This window comes from Choloepus didactylus, chromosome 5 (assembly GCF_015220235.1).
Source record: "Choloepus didactylus isolate mChoDid1 chromosome 5, mChoDid1.pri, whole genome shotgun sequence".
In the NCBI taxonomy this organism is placed as follows: Eukaryota; Metazoa; Chordata; class Mammalia; order Pilosa; family Megalonychidae; genus Choloepus; species Choloepus didactylus.
In genome coordinates, this window is record NC_051311.1 from 60,118,968 (window position 1) to 60,138,815 (window position 19,848).

The 19,848-nt window shown below is 46.9% G+C and overlaps 1 long non-coding RNA gene across 1 annotated transcript in view; it reads right to left on the reverse strand.

Moving 5' to 3' along the window:
- LOC119534099 overlaps window positions 1-18,085 on the reverse strand; it is a 232,239-nt gene extending 214,154 nt beyond the window's left edge. Inside the window, exon 1 of the long non-coding RNA XR_005216955.1 lies at window positions 17,923-18,085. This is a non-coding gene — a long non-coding RNA (uncharacterized LOC119534099). The remainder of the gene's footprint in view (window positions 1-17,922) is intronic.
- Between the last annotated feature and the right edge of the window lie 1,763 nt (window positions 18,086-19,848).

A 19,848-nucleotide genomic window follows, 5' to 3' on the forward strand; every position in this document is an offset into this window, starting at 1 on the left:
ACCCACACAACTATGGTCAAATGAATTTTGACAAGAATGTTAAAAGTTCACTCAATGGGGAAAGAATGTTCTGGGAAAACTGGATATCCACAAGCAAAAGAATGAAAGTGGACCCCTTCCTCACACCATATACAAAAATTAACTAAAAATGAAACAAAGTTCCAAATATAAGAACTAAAACTATAAAACTCTTAGATGAAAACATAGGGGAATGTTTTCAAGACCTATTATTAGGCAATGGATTCTAGGTCTTATATCAAAAGTACAAGCCACAAAAGAAAAAAAATAAGCAAATTGGACTTCATCAATTTAAAAATTCCCTGTATCAAAGGTCATTATCAAGAAAGTGAAAAGACAACCTACAGAATGAGATAAAATATTTGGAAACTATATCTCTGATAAGGGTTTAATATCCAAAACCTACCAACTCAACAACAAAAAGGCAAACAACCTAATTTAAAAATGAGGAAAGGACTTAAATAGACATTTCTCCAAAGAAGATTACAAGAATGGCCAATAAGCACATGAAAAGATGTTCAACATCATTAGCCATAAGAGAAATGCAAATACAAACCACAATGAGACACCACTTCCCACCCACTAAGATGGCTATTATTTAAAAAAAAAAAAAAATGTTGGCAGTAATGTGGAAAAATAGGAATATTCACACATTGTTGATGGGAATGGAAGATGGTAGCCACTGTGAGAAACAGTCTGATGGTTTCTCAGAAAGTTAAGAATAGAATTACCCTATAACTTGGCAATCCCACTTCTAGGTATAGTCTCAAAAGAACTGAAAGCAAGGACTTGAACAGATATTTTCACACTGATGTTTATAGTGGCATTATTCAAAATTGTCAAAAGGTGGAAGCAACCCAAGTGTTCAGCAACAAATGAATGGATAAACAAAATGTGGTATATACGTACAGTGGAATATTATTCACCCATATAAAAGGAATGAAGTTCTGATGTGTGCTATAACATGGATGAATGTTGAAGACATCATGTTGGGTGAAATAAGCCAGGCACAAAAGAACAAATGTATGATCTCACTTACATGAAATAACTAAAATATGTAAATTCTTAGAGTCAGAAATTAGGTTACCAGAGGCTGAGACAGAGATGGGGCATGGAAGTTAAAGTTTAATTGGTACAGAGTTTATATTTGGGGTGATGGAAAGTTTTGGTAATGGATGGTGGTGATGGTGGCACAACATTGTGAATGTAATTAACCCCACTAAATTTTATATTTGAAAGTGGTTAAAATGGGAAAATTCATGCTATTCATGTGTTACCACAATAATTTTTTTAAAAGAACCCTTAGAACTGTACAACCCAAAGAGTAAACCCTAATGTAAACTACAGGCTTTAATTAATATAATTATAATATTGTTTCATCAGTTGTAACACATGGACCACACTAATGCAAAATGTTAATAACTGGAAAAACTATAGAGGAGGGTAATATAGGAACTCTTTACTTCCTGCATGATTTTTCTATAAATGTACAACTTATTGCTCCAGTTTGCTAAAGCTGCCAGAATACAATATACCAGAAATAGATTGGCTTTTAAAAAGGGGACTTATTAGGTTACAAACTTACAGTTCTAAGGCCATAAAAGGGCACAACAAGAGGATACCTTCACTGAAGAAAAGTCAATGCAATGGCATCCGGAACGCCTCTGTCAGCTGAGAAGTCATGTGGCTGGTGTCTGCTGGTCCTTTGCTCCTGGGTTGCATTGCTTTCAGCTTCTGACTCCAGTGGCTTTTTCTTTAAGCATCTGTGGGTTCTCACTTAACTTCTCCAGGGCAAACTATGGATTTCATGTCTTAGCTTAGCATCATCAAATGTCTTTCTGTTTGCATCTCCAAGCATCTGGGTCTGGGTCAGCTGTGAGCTCGCTCTCTCTCTCTCCCTGAGCTCTCATAAGGACTCCTGTAAACTAATTAGGAACCACCTTGAATGGGTGGGGTCGAATCTCCATTGAAACAACCTAATCAAAAGGTCCCACCCACAATAGGTCTGCCCAACAAGAGTGGATTAAAAGAATATAGCCTTTTATGGGGTACATAACAGATACAAACCAGCACACTTGTCTAAGAATGTTAATTTAAAAAAATCTCCCTAACTCCTAGGGGAAAAAAAAGATGAAAAAAATGCACACACACATACACACACATATACACATATATTATATACATATACATTTTCTAGTAATCAATGAATTATTAATTCATCTGGAATTTATTTTTATAAATAAATAAATAAATGGAAAGCCAAAAGACTATGTGGAAGTCCAGCCACCCCCAGAGAATCATGGCTGCATGCAGTGTTCCCTTGGACTATTTTGATGTCCTTTAATCTTGCTTTCAAATTTTGATTCCCCAAAAGTACTAATACTAGATAGTGGAGTCATTTCTGCTCTAACCATTCTCATGATTAATGGTGTCATAGAAAAATCATGGCTCATATGCTTTCTAGGGGAGGGGACATGGAAAGAGTGGTAAAGATGAAAGCCCAGGCCTCTATTCCACATTGGCCTGGACAGTCACGTGCTCTTTGGTTCACAAGGGCAGGATCATGCCTATTTAGGTGCATTATAGCAGGTCACAGTCCAATCCTTTACAAATACTCCAGGAGGCTTTAATATGCAAGATCCTAAGAGCAGAACTTAGCTGTTGGCCTTGGCAAACAGTGTAAAAGCCATAGCTATAGACTGATTTCCCAGCTAGACCATGAGCCGCCATACTTGCTCTGCTTCAACTACCTTGACAGATCATGTCAACTAGCATTTAGCAACCACCCTGGGGAACAGCCAGCTGTTGAGCATCAACTGTCTTACCCACCATTCCCAGCAGCATGCATGAGGTCTCTTAAAAGAGGCCAGCATTCAAAACCCTATTGAGTCAAGGAATTTCAATGAAGGAGCAATGGCTTGCAATTGAAAAACCTGCTTTAGCCATTAACATGCCATGATCTCACTAGCCTCTGTAACTGAATCTGCAAAATAGGGAGCAAATGCAAGATTCCTGCTGGTAATGAAGATAAATGAAAACCTACCTTCTCTGCCATTGGAACTCCCCAAAGAAAGCAAGATATGCCTATAACGTGTTATTAATGACATACTTAGACGCTGTCTAAAGTTTGGAATTAGTATTAAAAGGTGATGGTTAGCTGTTTAATCTCCTCATTGACTACATCAAGCAGAATATCTTGGCATTAAAAGCATGACATGCTCTCATCTTTATTTAGATTTTCCACCATTTGCATTAGCTTACTGATGGCAGGAGATAATGCTTAGTCAATTGGTTGAAAGAATTCACTTCTCTCCTTAACGATGTTCGATGTTCGCTTCTTTACTCCTCTCCCTCTCTCTCCCTCCCTCCCTCCCTCCCCCTTCTTCTCCCCGATCTCCTCTCTCTCCCTCTTGCCCTCTCTCCCTCTCTCTCTCTCTCTCTCACACACACACACACACACACACACACACATCCTCCCTTCCCTCTCCCTTTAGTTCTTAAATTGATACAGGCAACAACTCCTCTCCTGCTTTTCCTAAACGAGCTGCTTGTGCAACTCCAACTGCCACAGCACCAACAGTAACAGCAGCAGAGGTGAGCACAGCATCCAAAGCTTTCCCTTCTCTACACATTGGGAAGTGAGAGAAGCTTTGCTAAAAGACAGCCAGGGAGCTGGCTGCTCTAGAATCCCAGCTTTTCTCCAGGAGCCAGGCACTGGGCACAGGAGTTGCCATGAGCACACACACCAAACACGGTGGCTTCCAGCTGGCACAGCCTCGGCAGTGTTGGGAGGAGCTGGGGAAGGAAGGGGCCAGAGCCAGATTCTGGCTAGAATTGAGATGCAGCCATGACAAGAGTGGGGGCTTTCAAAGCCATAAGGTAGCACCATGGAGTTGGACACACTCACTAGCGAGGAAATCTATCTGTCCTTGAGACTCAGTGAGGGAGAATCCTTTCCTGAAAGTCACATGGTGATGGAAAAGCGAGGCCAAACTTTTCCATAAAACTCTGGCTCTGCCTCTGAGATAGTAAATAAGCACAAAACATCAGAGTAAACTGACTCTGTCAGCCCTCTGGGCATTCCAACCTGAACTGTGCTTCTGGGCAAAGCACCCAACCAATATTACATGTCCTCATAGTACCTGACATTTGGTTAATGCCTTAAGATTCAGAAAAGCCTTCTAGAAAAGGCTTTAACTCTTGGTCGCTAAGCCCCAAATTGCAGACCTGCTCCCCACTGAATCATCTACCAGTGCAAGCCCTAACGTTTCTCTGGGTCAGGCTGGTTCTCCATACCTTCCCCAGCAACACATCCCAAACCCAAGCCTAGTCAGCAACTCCCCCGCCTCTCCCCCCACCAACGAGGTGGTTGCTAAACCCCTAAGACCCAGGCACCCAGAGCAAGGTGTGGAGAGAAGAACAGTGAAAGTGTCTCTGATTAACCAGCAGAGGGTCCAAGGCCGGCAGGAGTTAATAGTGGGGGCTCTGGAACCAAAGCGCCTGGGCTCAACATCTGGCCCTATCTCTCCCTAGCTATGTGTTCTTGGACATGGTATTTAACCCGTGTGCCTCAGCTTCCCCAACCAGAAAGCAAAGAGAATAACAGCAGCTATGCCGTGGTGATGTGGAGGGGTTTAGGTGAGAGAGTGCAGGGAGAAGACCTGCCCAGAGTGGCTATTCAGTTAAAAAAAAAAAAAAAAAAAAAAAAAAATAGTATTATAACACCAAGGGAGAAGGTGCAGCATTTCTATGAAACAGAGAAGGCTTAGTAGTTGTTTTGTACTGCAGGAGGAATAGTGGACAAGCCCTTCCAAACAGCCCTTGGTAAATTTCCTGAAAAGAAGTATGCCTGTGGACACACAACTCCCACTGGCTTGGTGTTCCTATTCTCTTACTGAAATGTTCCTTCTTCCTCTGGTCACCTCTTTTAAGGTTTTGAACACTGGATCAGAGGGGTCCCCAGTGTTCCCGTAACCCTTCCACTCCTTCCTCAAACTAGACTATAAGGAAAGCAGGCAGGAGAGGCAGGTGGGTCTCTCCCTTCCCCCGCTCCCCTTTTCCCCACCCTGAGACTCCTTCCAAGTCTTTGCAGAGCCCTGCGTCTTCCTTCCCGGCTCCCACAGGTCCCAGCGACACCTGTTGGGGTGACAGCCAAGTCTTCTCCCACTCCCACCCCCTCCCCCGCAGACGCTCCTTCTATCCTGGGAACTCCCTCCTGAGCGAAATGCTCGCACCTGTATTTGTTAATCAAGCCGCGGAGGACGCAGTAATTGCCCAGCAGAAAACACGGGTGCAGATGTTAGGGAGCGCGGGGGCAAAAGCATTAAATGAGATTCTTGTTTTCCAAACAGAGCCCGAGATTTAATTACAGCCTTTCCAAGTGCTTATTAAAAACCCTTATTTTTTTCCTTATTGTTTTCCTGCGTGGCGCATATTGAATCAGCCGCTGCTGTTGTCTTGTTTTTGGAGCGTTCATAAAAAGAACCGATGTGGAAAATTGCAAACACATATTGTACCCAAACAATATCTCCTCCCTTTGCTATTCCTTCTCTTCTTTCTTCCTGGTGAATAACAACATGGGAGACGGTATTCAGCGCACATCCGGGCCATTTCCCAACAGCCAGGGCGGGTTCTTCTTGACACTCACAGACCACCCCTACTCCCCGCCTGAGAAAAGGGTGGAGGCTAGGGGAGCTTTCTCTGTGAGGCCACGAGGGGCAGGAACGCGCCCCCCGCAGGAAAGGTGAGCACCACCTGGAATCACGGGCCATTGGAGCCAAGAGGGCCCTGGGCAGACGACCCGGTCACCTTCCCATTACAGGTGGGGAAACTACTGACCCAGGAGTGAAGACAAAGCCAGTTCTGCTCAACTTGTCTAGAGAGCTCAACTTGTCTACACACTAACCTACACAGTCCCCTCTTGGTGCTTGGGTGCAGCACTGGGGGCTCTGCTTTTCCGTCCACGAATTTCTCATCAGGGAAAAGGGTTGTTCCCTGGGAGCCTTCTCAAGTGGACCATCACCACCTGATAACCAGCTGTGCTCCCTGCAAGTGGCCTCACTGCTCCAAGGGGACCAGGGCCAGGGTCGCTGCCACAAAGGATGCCACCAGGGGTTCCACTTTTTTTAATTCACCACTTGCATCTGAATTGTGCTGCCTCTTAGAGTAACTAGCTTGTTTCCCAAGCCTTTCTCAAAAGTTTCCTAAAGACGCACCAGGCAAGAGATAAACCCCCTCCAGTGTCCTTGTTGTCCACCCCTTGTCGCCAGGAGCCACCCCTGCTCCCCTTTCACCGGGCCACTTACTGCCTCTGCCACCACTACTTGGAGCTGGAGTTGGGCTTTTGGAGGAGAGGCAACTCCTCTCTCCTTGGCCTCTTCCCTCCCTGCTGCTCCACTGACAGCAGTGGTGGGAGGGGGAGCCAATTAGTGCCAATTTAGAAGAGTGATGCAGTGCACAGGGGAAGTTTCTCATCAAGCAATGCTTAAAATTCTGTTCCTTCTTTCTTACCATCAGCACCAGCCAGCCTCCCATCTCCATGCACTTCATTATCTCAAGTCGCCCCTGTCATGAAGGCAGGATGGAGAAGGGGAACGGAGCAGGCTCCCTCTCTCCCTGCTCCCTGACAGGGACCCTGCTGAACCCAGCCCCGGCTCAGTCTGCTCAGCTCCCTCTCAGATGAGGAGGTGCCCATCTGTGCTTAGATAATGGTGCCAAGGCCTTGGCCATGTGATCCCAGAGGAGAACTGTTGATTTCCTCTTGAACTTCAGTTTTCTCTGTCCTTCAAATTCTGTTTGTCAACTTTAAACAAGGAAGGAAGTTAGGCTGGGAGGAACCACAGGGAGAGAAGGCAATCGGCAGATTCCTTTAGGACTCTCCCACCCCCACACAGAGGCGAGGTCAGAAGCAGAACTCAAGAGGCCTCTGTGGTGGTTTGGGGCTGTATGTACCCCAGAAAAACTTAATCCATTCCTGTGGATGTTAACCCATTGTAAGTAGGACTTTTGATGTGGCTACTTCAGTTAAGGTGTGTCCCAACTCAATTAGAATGGGTCTTAATCCTATTACTGTAGGCCTTTATAAGCAGAATGAAATTCAGACAGATAGAGAGAAAGCCTCGAGAGGCAAGAAGCTAACATCAACAGAACCTGGAAGAGAAAAGAGTCCAGGAGAGGCTGCCATGTACATGGCCGTGTGACAGAGGGGTGCCCAGGACCAAGGATCTCTGACAGCCACCCCCAGAACACCTCTCTTTGGGAAGAAAGAATCACCTTGATGAGGTCTTAATTCTTGATTTGGACTCGATTTGGACTTCTCCTAGCCTCAAAACCATGAGCCAATAAATTCCCGTTGTTTAAGCGAACCCAATGCATGGTATTTGCTTGAACAACTAAGGCAACTAAAACAGCATCAAAACCCCACTTCACCAGCATGCAGAGCACTTCATCCTTCTTGGGCTCCAGGCCACACACAAGAGGCTGGGCGAAGGGTGCAAGACCAATAGAAACTTTGAAAAGCTAGTATGTCTGCTGAAACTCCCCAGGGCTCATTTCTCCAGCAGAACCATGGAACTTCAGAGCATTGACTGTACAAGGACAATGATTTATTCTCAATTTCCATTTCACCTTTCTATCTCAAGAGCTTGCAAAGCTAAAATCTGTACTTCCCAGACCTTCTTGAGCTAAATTTAGGTTCTGCCAATTAGATACATCTGTACCAGAGTTGGAGTGTGGGGTATTGGGTCTGCTATCTCTCTGCAGCAGTGGGTCAGACACGCAGGGCCCTGCAGATGCGAGGGCTGGTGGTGGCTCGACTCAAGGGTCCAGGGCCTCGTCACCAGCTTTGTGGGTGGGGGGCAGCTGCGATGGAGACAGTGGATGGAATGGTGATGGCAGTAGTATCCTGACTTGGTAGCCTTTGACTACCATTCTTCTGGCTCTTCCAGTGATTGTACACAATTCTCAGTATAAAATCCCATTGTGCTTAATATACCTCAAGGAATTTCTGACTGACACAGGGTCTTTAGAGATCTCCTAATCCATTTGGCAGATGGAGCTCAGAGAAGTGAAGTGACTTACCCAAGGTCCCATAGATACTTAGCAGCAGAGCCAGAACCAGACTCATGTTTCTTGACTCTAACCCCGAGTTCATTTCAAAGACAGAGTGAAGAGGGCAGTAACTGTACCTTTAAAACTCCCTCATTCTCCCCACAGTCCCCACCTTGGTGGGTGTGCATTCACACTCGCTGTGAGGGTGTGTGAGTGGATGCATGGACTGCCATAGGTGTGCCCCAGCACACACTTTGCAGGACCTCCCAATACTGAGGTGCTTTGTCCCTGGCACCACCAAAAGTCCAAGTGGCTCGGCTGCAACCTTTGTGCTGTGGGTCTATTAAAGTTCTTTCAGGAAACAAGCTTTCATTTCATGGACAATTCAGAATCTCTGTTCAGAGGAAATTGATGTTTTTCCAGGCATTTCCCTGCCTGAGAGATGGTCACAACTTGAGGTAAGAGCAAATAAAGACAACGTAAGTCAGCACCGTAGAACAACAAAGAGAAACAAGAGAAATGAGAAACAAAGAGAAACGAGAAACGAGAGAAAGCTCTGATAGCCAAAGACAAACTTACAGACCTGTTTCATATCTATTAGCTTGCCAGCGGCTCTGGAATTGGCTTCCTCAGCTGGGCTCTGTTGGACCTTATGATGTTGTGTCCAGGTCTTTTGCTTGGGCAGGGCTTCCTTCTGAAAATGGAAACTTAGGTCCACCCTTAGGGAGATGGCAATTGCTACTGAATAAGCAAATAGTGGACAGAAGGGCATGTAAGGAAGGAGGAAGAATGGACAGAGACTCCAGGGGGGCTGCCAAAGAGCAATGTATTTGAACTTCGGAGAGTCCATTATTATTCCCTCCCTCCTCCAGTTCTCCTTTTTAGAGTAGAAAATGCAATGCCTTAGAAGAATCAAGCTGGCCTGCTTCGAGAAGATTCCCTAGTCTACCAGCCCCTGGGACCAGGACAGGCCATCTCCCAGCCCAAAGATGTCTTCCTGCTTAAGGTCCTCCCCATCCTCTCTCCACACACCCCACTGTCTGTAGCTTGGTGAGCCCCAAAGTCATTTGTCCCCAAAGCCAATCTACAGACCAGGCCTATCCAAGGGAAACTTTGCACCAAACTTTATTTTCATCAAAATAAAAAAATAAAACTAAGGATAATGCAGGATAGTGTGTGTGTGTGTGTGTGTGTGTGTGTGTGTGTGTGTGTGTGTGTAAGGCTGCCAATTGTCATCCTTTCTTGGAAAGAACTGTCCTTTATTCTGAGACTCTTTTCCTTCCTGGGTATAGTCCCTTTTTCATGTCAAAATATTCTTTCTTTTATGAATTGATAATAACAGTAGATAGTGGTGTTTTTTTGTTTGTTGTTGTTTAAGGTGGGAAGCAGAGCTATTTCCTTTCCTTTCTTACTTGATGAAAGAGGGCAACTCCCTCATGTCAGTCCCTGGTTTGCTTGTTTGTTTTTATTTTTTTTTTACTGGTCTGTGAAATGTAAAGGTCTGCAACGCCCGCCACTCCCACCCCTATCTTTGCAAGACTGAGGCAAAGGTCCCAGGGTAGATTCCTCCCTTCTGCTTCCCTGGAGGTGCCTGCTTCCAGGATCATCTTCACAAGACAGCAGAGGAGCCGAACTAAGAGGCTAAGAGCCCAGGTTGGCTACTGACCACCAGAGAGCCCATTACACTCAGGGAGGCCCCACCTGCCAGCCCTCCTATACCATCTCCTGCCAGACATAAACCAACAGCTTTGACTTCATCCCACTGAAAACCATGTCAGCTGCTGCCCCAAAGAAGCCTCAAATTAAGAAAAAATGACTTTTGGTGAGTATATGAAATATGAGTTCCATCCTAACCAGGCCTGTCCTCTCTTAAGAAGGCTCTCAGCTCTCAGCAATTCAAGCAGAAGCCCAGCAGGTATAACACACACAGAGGATTTGCCTCTCCCCACCCACTGTCTGCAAGGTTCCCTCTGCTGATCCCATCTGCTTCCAGCCTTATCCCTGTTTGTAATTCATATGCCAAAAATAGAACCACTTGGAGAGCTGCTCCCCTCCCCAAAACCACAGATGCTCCAGATGGGTCCACAAAACTCACTGTTGCCCTCCATCATGTGTAAGCTGCAGCCCCAATCCTTGCAAAACCTCCTCGCAGAGTGGGCGCCTCCATCACCCCAGAGCTCCAGCCGAGCTCCAGCACAAGACAGCTCAGGGATGCAGTAATGTGACCTTCTCATGCAGAGATACTTGCCAACACAGTGAGTTCTTCATAACCTCACACTGCAGCCAACCATACCAGCAAGCTACAGAGTCACCTACCACATTCTTGTGATTCCCCAGGGGGGTGATTAGTCTGCTAGGTCTTCTGGCCCCAATTGTATACAAGTAAAATTAATGCATTGAATGCAGTTAATATTAATTCATTTAAAGCATACTGTTATTATTCCCACTTTATAGATGAGGAAACAGGTACAGAGAGGTTAGGTAACTCTCCCAAGGTCACTCAGCTAATATGTGGAGGAGCTGGGATTTGAACCCAGCATTCTGGGTTGAGAGTCCATGCTCCTAGCCTCACTGTGCTGCCACTATGTTTGGTATGGTAAACAAGGAGCCTCCTGGGACCCAGAGGTTCGGACAAAGGTGAGGTCCAGGAAAGACAGAGCCAAGGACCTATTTCGTGCCAGGCCCCATGCAGACTCCGCTGGGGGACCCCTTAGATTCTCATATGTGGAAGTGATTATGAAGCTCTACCAGTTATGAAGCTGTGTGAGAAGTCCCTAATATTCAGCAACCTCTTGTTGTCAGTAAGGGTTCTTGGGGGACACCAGGAAATCTTCCAAAGCACTGAAGAAGATTGAAGAAGATCCTGGCAGGACCCCCACTGCCCTGGGGATCTCACTGTGAAGGTCACATCCCCAGACCCAGGCCAATCCTATACTCATTCTTCAGGGCACCCCCAGATGTCTTTGAGAGCCACAAAGTTTAGGGAAACAAACAACAACCAGTAGCCCATAGGAAGTCACTGTGCAAATTAGAAAAAGGTGCCCCTGAGAGTGGAAACACCCTGTGGATCCCCCACTCAGTGAGCAGAATGCAGGTTGTGTTTCAACCCTACTTGTCCCCCCAAACAAGTTCTTCTGTGCAGTAAAAAAATTATTCCGTTTTTTGGGCATAGAACAGGTAGAAAGAAGAGCAAGTACAAAGGCCCTGAAGTGGGAAAGTGCTTGGCATACCCAAAGCACAGCAAAGAGACCTGAGCAGCTGGAGAGACGGAGCTGGGGGAGAGTATAGAAAGGAGAGGCCCAAGAGGTAGCAGGGGCCGAACCACACACTGAGAGGACATCATGAAGGCTTTGGCTTTTATCTGAGTGAGATGACACCCACTGAAAGGTTTTGAGCAGAGAAATAATGTGATCTGAGTTATGTATAAAAGAATTACTCAGGCTATTGTTTTGAAAATAGACACAGGGGAAGACAGGACAGTTAGAAGGCTATGCAATTATCTAGGCAAAAGAAAGCTGTGACTTAGACCAGGGTGTGTGGTGGAAAGAGTGGGAGGTGGTCAGAATCTGGATCTATTTTGAAGGTAGATCTGAGGACCAGATGTGGAGAATGAGAAAAGACGTCAAGGAAGACTCCAGGATTTGGGGCCTAAGCAATGAAAAGATGGAGTTGCCATTTCTTGAGAAGATGAAATTGCAGGAGGAACTGGTTTGGAATGGAAGATGAGGAATTCAAGTTTGGACATGTTAAATTTTGGATACTTACTAGATACCTAAATGGGAGTGCCAAATAGTTTTAATAAACCTCATTAAATAGGGGAGTGGTCAACACAGAGATGGCATTTAAAGCCAAGAGGCTGAACAAGATCATCAAAGGAGTGAGCACAGAAAGAGAAGAGAGCAAGGACTGAGCCTTCAATGCTAGAGGTTGGGAAGAATGAGGAGGTGCGGTCGCGGTTACTGCTTCTGGGGGGAGTGGCGGCCGGTAGCTGAGCCCTCAGCTCTCGGGGCTGCTTAAAGGGTACCGGCAGCGGGGGCTCTTTCCCGGAGGCGAGGGCGAGGCGGAGGACTTGGCCAGGTCCTCGGCGGGAGGCGTACAAGGTGTGGAGGGCGGCGATAAGGACAAGACACTCTTTATCCAGTAGGAGTATGCGCCAAAGAGATTTATTCAGGGGTGATTACAGGTTATATAGGCTGGTAAGAAGGGTAGGGCTGGAAAAGAGGTGAAGTAGCCTTAAATGGCAATACTGAAGGAAGAGGGGCTAGGATTGGTTCTGAGAGGACGCAGGAGCCGTTGCAGCGGGCGGGGGTTGTTCTGGCCACGGTGCATGCGCGCTGGCGGTGGCAGGAGTGGCCTTGGCACAAGGGAGTGTGTGGGCAAGATAAGGAAGTGGGGAAAGGGCGGTTGGGAGAAAGGCGGTTCCCTCCGGCAAGCCTCCCCTGCCAGTGGCATTTTGGGTGAGGAAAAGGGAGCTGCCTTGACCTCGCTCCTCAGGCTCGGGGGGGCTGCAGAGGGCACTAACGCCCGTACCTACTACCCTCCCCAGGGGGTGATATCAGGTCCCCTGGCCCAGGCCTGGTAAGTCGAGGTACAAGCTCAGTCACCCGCAAGGAGGAACCAGCAGGAGCCTGAAAAAGAGCAGCCAGTGACATGGGGGGTGTTTAGAAGCCAAGTGAGTGTTTTCAAAAGGAGGCAGTGGTCAGCTGTGCCGAATGCTGCCAAGAGCTCAAGACGAGGAAGAATTGCTGACCACCGGATTTAGCTAATCCTCTGCCACTTATTTGCTGAGTGGTCTTGGATGAGTTCATTTAACACTCTGGGCACCATTTTCTCCATCTGTCATAGTAACTACCTCCCTGGGTGGTTGTGATGAGCTATTATGTTGAAAATAGAAAATAGAAAAGTGCCTGTCACTCTCCCTGGCACATGGCAAACACTCAACAAATGGTAGCTATGTGAAACTATTAGACATTCAGCTCATTGCTCAGCTCTTTAATCTTCAGAAGAAAACAGGGAAAGAGGCAGTTTCCCCGGGCACAGAGTGTGGGAAGAGATTCAGAGGTCTTCTGGGGTGCCTAGCAGCTGTCTGCCTTCTTTTTCCAGGCTTTGAACCACTGCTCCGGAGTCCTCCTGCTAGGATGTCACCAAAACCCTACGAGGGACCTAATGAATAACAAGGTGAAGGGAGCACAACCACAGTGAGAATTCCAGCAATGCCCTGGAACCTCGGTCTCACGAGAAGCACTACTGGATCAGAGCAGAGTCATGAATCAGAATGAAGGTAGATGTGTAGTGGAGGGAGAGGCAGGGAAAAGAAGCTTCCCGGAAGCTGGAAGTTTAGGCCTGAAGTAGCAGCTGATGTGAGAAGGCCTCACAGAGCCAGGTCCCAGTGTGCTATGACGACATTCTCCAGGCGGCACTGTGGTGTTGCCAGCTGCTCACCTTAAGCCTCTCAGAAGCCTCCCAGCCCCTCCCAGAAAACTCTCTCCTCTTCTCTGGTGCCGATGCTCCTCCCCCTGGTTGTGCACTGCCTGCTGCCCACCCCTGCTCACCCCTCCACAGCCAGCACCCTCCCTGCCCTTCACAAGGCCACTGTGTACACCCCACAGGTCAGACAGGGTGCAGTCCACTGTTCTATGCCACTTCGGATTACCATAGTTACCACAACCCCTCCCAACCTCTCCCGCTGGGTCAGAACTCTGACCTGCCTGGCCAGGACTGCCTGACCTCACTGCCCAGCCTAGCAGGGAGCCAGGGAGCCAGGAGCATTTCCCTTTCTCCCATCCTGGTGTTAGGGAGGACTCAGAGTCACAGGGCCTCTTATCTGAGCCCAAACTCCTCTGCTCACGAAAGCATTTTTTTGCCTCTTATCACCTCCAATCTGCCAGACCAAACCCCAACTTGATTTGGGTTGCCATGGCAACCCACTCCACAATCAGATACGCCTTGACCCTAGAGCTAAGGAATTAGGGTCCATGCCTTTAAATCTGTGGAGTGGCCACCCACGAGGTCAGTAAATATGCTGGCTGCTGAGGTGGGATCACAGATGGAGGGAGTGCTTGCTCTATTGGAGACATCTTAGCTATTTCTACAATAAAAAAATTGTAAGCAAATAAGAAGCAGGATGTTTCTCAATCCATCCTCTTCTCTGATCTGTAACACCTCTAAATTAGGCTGCTGGCAGACAGGACCAGAAAAAAAAAAGTATATCAGAGACCTAATTGTTTCCTCTGACTCCAGTACTGGCTACAATCCAGTCTCTGCCTCCAGCCATGGGTTGTTTTATAACTGGGAAATGGATTCTGTCAGCCCCGGGTGAACACTCCCCAGTAACTCCCTACTGCCCTCATGATAAAGTCCAAACTCCCTCCTGGGGCCAGCCCCTCCATGATCAGGTTCCCGTCCAGTCTGTCATCTCCTCCATCCCTGCCCTGCTCTCCATGCTCCAGTCACACTGAACTTCCTCTAATTCCCCAAATGTACCTTTCTCTCCTCTCTGGGACTTTCTACACATTGGTCCCTTTGTCTAGTTAATTCCCTCATCTTCTTTTCCTAGCTAACTTCCATTTAGCCTTCAAGGCTCAGCTTAGTTATCACTTGCTCCATAAAGCCTTCCCTGATACCTCCAACTAAGCTGGGGGCCCTGCATGCTCTCCCATGGCCATTTATCCTTGCCCTATTTATGACTTATCACCTATACTGTGATTATCTATTGGTTTGTCTGCCTCGCCACCCAGTTGTAAACTCCCTGAAGGCAGAGACTGGTTTATTCACATTTGTATCCCTAACACTAAGCCCTTGAAGAACCAAGGAATTCAATGTGTGAATGAATAAATTTTTAAAAATGAATGACAGAAAGATGTGAGGGGAAACCACATGTGCAACTGTCAGTATATCATTTCAATTAGAGAAAGAAAATGTAAGAGTTTGGTAATTCTCCAGTTGCCTCAGCATGTAGAATCTCAGCTGAGGTCTCAAACCAGGAAATAATAGGTATTAAGCACTCCTTACATTCTTAAGGAAGTTTCCAGAAACTAATGAGAAGGGTTACCTACAATGACTGCAACACTCCCACCACCAAACCAAGTTTATGTAAACAGAAGACCGGAGAAGTCAAGACGCTTATCAGAAATACCAAGTGTCTTAGTTTGCCAGGGCTGCTACGACAAATACCACACACTGGTTGGCTTAACAAGAGGCTCACAGCTTTGGCGTCTAGAAGTCCAAAACCCAGGCCTCCACAGGCCAGCTTTCTCCCACAGTCTGTAGAGTTCTGATGCTGGCTTACCACAATACTTGGAGTTCTCTGGCTTGTATCTCTGCCTCCGTCACATGGCAATTTCTTTCTCCTCTTTCATTTCTTCTGACTTCTGGCTTCCACTTCTGTGTCCAGTTCCCTTTTCTTATAAGTAATATGGATTAAGGCCAACCCTGATTCAATTTGGCCTCACCTAAACAGGATCTTCAAAGATCCTATTTACAAATGAGTCCACATCTTAACTAATAATAACACTTTCAGAGATCCTATTTACAAATGGGCTCTACACCCACAGGAATGCTGATTAAGATGTGAACATGTCTCTTGTGGGCAACATGATTTGATCCCCAATACCAAACCCTAGGGAGAGAATACTGTGGGTTTTCTTTCCTTTCTCCATGGGGACAGGAGGAAGATGCTCCCAGACCCTGGGATCATGTAAAGGGAACATTTGTAGAGACATAAGTGCCAGCAAGAAGGAGACAGTGGATCTCATTCAATCTCAGCAGAAGGAGACGCTGGTCCTGGCCGGTCTGCCCCTGGGTCTATTTGGACATCCTCCCACCCTGACACACGGCCCCACCCCAGGGGGTCGGCAGCTGAGAGAGAACACTCCTACAGCACCTCTCAGTGAAAGACTTGCTCCTGAAAGAGTAGTGCCCTGTGTCCCCAACACCACCACACCTTCCTCCACTCTCTGAGAGCCTGTCCAGTGCTGAAGGGGGGAGCAGAGGAGAGGGGCACTGAAACTAGGTGTGAGGTTGAGATACGAGTTTTAAACTGGATTAGACCAGACTGATTTTTAATTCCACAAAGGGGATAGAAAGCCAAGGTTCTGTCTGAGATGTCATTAAGGGATGGGAAGGGAAATCTGTCCTGGTTTCTTTGTATCCTGCTCAGTTCAGACTGTTCAATAAACCAGCTATATACGGAAAGAGGGAAATTGTGCTTCATTCAGGTCTATGGAAATAAGGAACTCAGAGAGCATAACCACAGAAGAGTTTTCTCCAAAGTCTGGAGATGGGCTTTTAGACTTTTTCAAAGTTCTGAGAGAACCTCCCTCTTCTTTTGCTCTCTCCCCCATCACTCCCCGTCCCCATGTTATTTCAATTATAAGATATTAGGAGCATCTGGATGAAGGTTCAGGATCAAGGTCAGTCATCCAAATGTTGAATCTACACCAATGCTGTTTCCAAATAACCAGAGAAGAAGATTCAAATGGGCAAAACATCTGGCTAGGGTGTTTTCCTCTATTATTCATTAAAATGTGTGCTCTGGCATCGTGAAGGCACAGCATGTACTCAAATTCAAAACAAGTCTGACTTTGCCAACACACATAGTACCCCAGGCCTAATCGGCTTTGAACAAGAACACAGCTCACAACTCTGAATCCTGATATCACATTTCCGAGCCAGAAAGTCCAAGCAGCCACTACAGCAAGCCCCAACCCAACAGGAAATTTTAATTCCTTTTTGGTTCCTTTTCCTCCTTCCTTCCTCTCTGCCTGTGGCTCCTTCATTCTAAATATTTATGACGTCATGACTCATCGACATTCCTCCCAGACATCTTTAATAAATATGCTAAAGGGGAAAAGCTTCTGCCGGAATATTAAATATTAAATTTATAAGCCATATAATCCTCCTAATTAAGTTGAATTTAGTCTTGTGCATTCGATTAAGAGAGAGAGGCCAGAAAAGGGAGCAGCGGCCACCAAAAAGGCAGGAGACTCGGCTGTAGAGCTTGGCCATTTAAAAATTCTAGCAGTTCCATTCTCTGCCACCCAGTACACACAGCCTGACAGCATCTCTGGGGCCAAAGCCAGGCAGGAAGGCAGGGCTCAGAAAGGATTTCCTTCTTCCAAGCTTATCGCCATTCCCTACACGTAGGCCCAGCCCGAGAAGAGAGACCTCAAGCATCTGGAACAGGCTGGAAGGTTGGGACTGCAGCCCCCAGCCCTAAGGTGAGGCTCCCAGCCCCTGGACTCACCAGCCAGCCTCTTGGGGTCTTCCCACAGGGGCACCCTTTGAGTTTCTGTAGTTCTGGGTTGCAACATTTTATGATGCAGTTTGCCCAAAGCATTTTCCCAGTTGTTGAGACCTGCTCCTCCCTTACCTGCTTAATAATTCCCTAAAGCCATGTCCCTCCTACAGTAGCTTTCTCACCCCTCACACAGACCCCCTGGGATGGCTTGTGCCAAATATTCGTGCTCCGTGTCATCAATCTATTATTTATTAATCCAGAATTTGTTCAGGCCCCAGTCCTCTTTCATGTTCTACAAGCAGCAACACAGTAAAATTAGCCCCGTCCTCTGGCACTGGCTGCCTCTGGAGTAGAAAAGAAAGATGAACCGTTAATACCAGGACTATGGACTAGTAGACTCCTCCTCAGTCGGGGGCTGATGGAGGAGGGACAGATGTGGCTGACAAATGTTCATAGAACAGGGACTGCGGGAAAAACCAGTCTATGCTAGGATGTGCCATGGGGCCAACCTATGGGGCAGAAAGGACAGGAGCAGTCTCCTTTCTTGCATCTTCAAATGTTTCAGTCACTGTTGGAGAATAGACACTATGACTTTAAAAAGAAAAGCCCTCTCCTACCTGTGCTCTCCTTCGACATTAGGTCTGGCAGCTGCTTTCCTGGCAATCGATGGGAAGTGGCTGCTTACGCATGCGAGATTTCGCTGGTAATGGGAGAGTGAACAGCGTCTGGCCCCTTCCTGGAAGAAAAAAAGCACAAAAGTGCTCTGAATCTCAAAGGAAAAACAGGTCACAAGAGGGGCATCCAGGAGACAGAAGAGCTAATGATGAGCTACTTCTCTGGGTGGGATGGGATCTAGGAGGTCCCTGATGCTCAAAGCCAGTTCAGGGGGCAACGCTGCTGAACTCAGAAAAAAATGGGGCCACAGAGGCATAACTGCCCTCTCAAGGACCAGGTGAGTGCTGGGAGAGCTCAGCATGGATAAGGACTTGAAGCTGATGAAACCTAAAGAAATTATACATTTCTCAGTACAACAGAGAAAGCAGGATCTGGTTTGGTGTCAGGCCGGCTTTTGGTAGCTAGACAAATGCTGCAGGGGCTAAAGAGCCCCTGCAAGAGGTGGACTCTGCATCATTCCTGTACCTGTAATTGCCCTCCCAGAAATGGGCTGGGTCACAGCAACTCTTTATAAATATGTGTGGAGTAAACTGGGAAGAAACACACCTGAGTGTTTACAGTGATTATCTCTGGGTCACAGACTTGTGGAAGATTTTTAATTCTCCTGTTTTAAATTTTTATGCATCTTTCCCACTCACCCCTCCCCTCTCAGTTACTTTATTATTCTTAATAGTTTGTATGCTATAAATCCTTAAGTCTGCAGGCTCTTGTTGCATTTTAAATGACCAGTCTAAAAGCATGTTGTCAATAACTTCCTAGGAGAGAGGAGAAGGCAGACGAGGCTGCAGCTGCAGGAAGCAGCTCCAGACAGACTCTCAGGAGACAGAAAGCTGGTGGTTGGACATAAGATCAGCTGGTCAATACCCTTGGAGCCATGCCCAGCTCTCCCTACCTGGAACGTTGCAGTGGAAATAACACCAAGAAAGGAAGTCTTTGCCAGGAAGGGGGAGGAGCCAAGGAGGTCAAGAAATCAAAACATCAATCTTAGGAAATTCTGCTTGACAAGCTAAAGCTTTGTCTAGGTAGAGAATTTGTTCTATGGAGGAAGGCAGGGAGGGGAAGAAAGGGCAGATCACAGAATCAAAGGGGCACGTACACAAGAGTGTGTCACACCTGGGGTAGTAGAGACAAAGCAATTTGCCCTGGGTGAGGAAAGCAGAATATGGGGGTAGGAAGACCTCAGACAGAGCTGAGTCTTCCTCAAGTTCATCCATCAGTGACGGGTCCATTTGAGCTGTGCTCTATTGGCAGGAAGGCAAAGGCATGCAATCCCTTCTGGCATTTCCTCTTACATCTGCATCCATTTTCATTGCTGATGTTCTCCAGGGAATTGGATTTTTAGGCTCCTAAGCCGGAAAGACAGGGATAAGACGATTACAGCACTTCCTGTGCCTTCAACACACACACACAGAGAATCACAGCAGGAAGGTGAGCTCCCAAAGAAACCTTCTCTAAGCAGCTGGAGTTCCTTCCCCCAGAGCCACTACTCCACGGGGAGACATGTAAGCTGCCACCTTCAAAAGCCATGGCCTCTGCAGTTATCCTGCAGGGTTCCCAGCTCTTCTCAGCAACCCTTCCCTCATTTGCAGCCCCAAAAGCTATGTGTATGGAGGGGGGTGAGGTGGAGGGTGGGTAGAGTGATGTCAGAGTTCTTCACCACCCACACCAACTTGTGGTCACAGGACTGACTCGACTTGACCAGTGGCACCTGAGTAGACAAGCTTGCTAACACCCTCGTTGACCATCAGAGATCACATTCACTCATTCAACATGAACTCATTACAATTTACTCATTCAGCAGATTTTTATCTGGTATCTAGTGCTAGGCCACAAAACAGGAAAAGTCACTGCCCTCACCAAGTCTACGT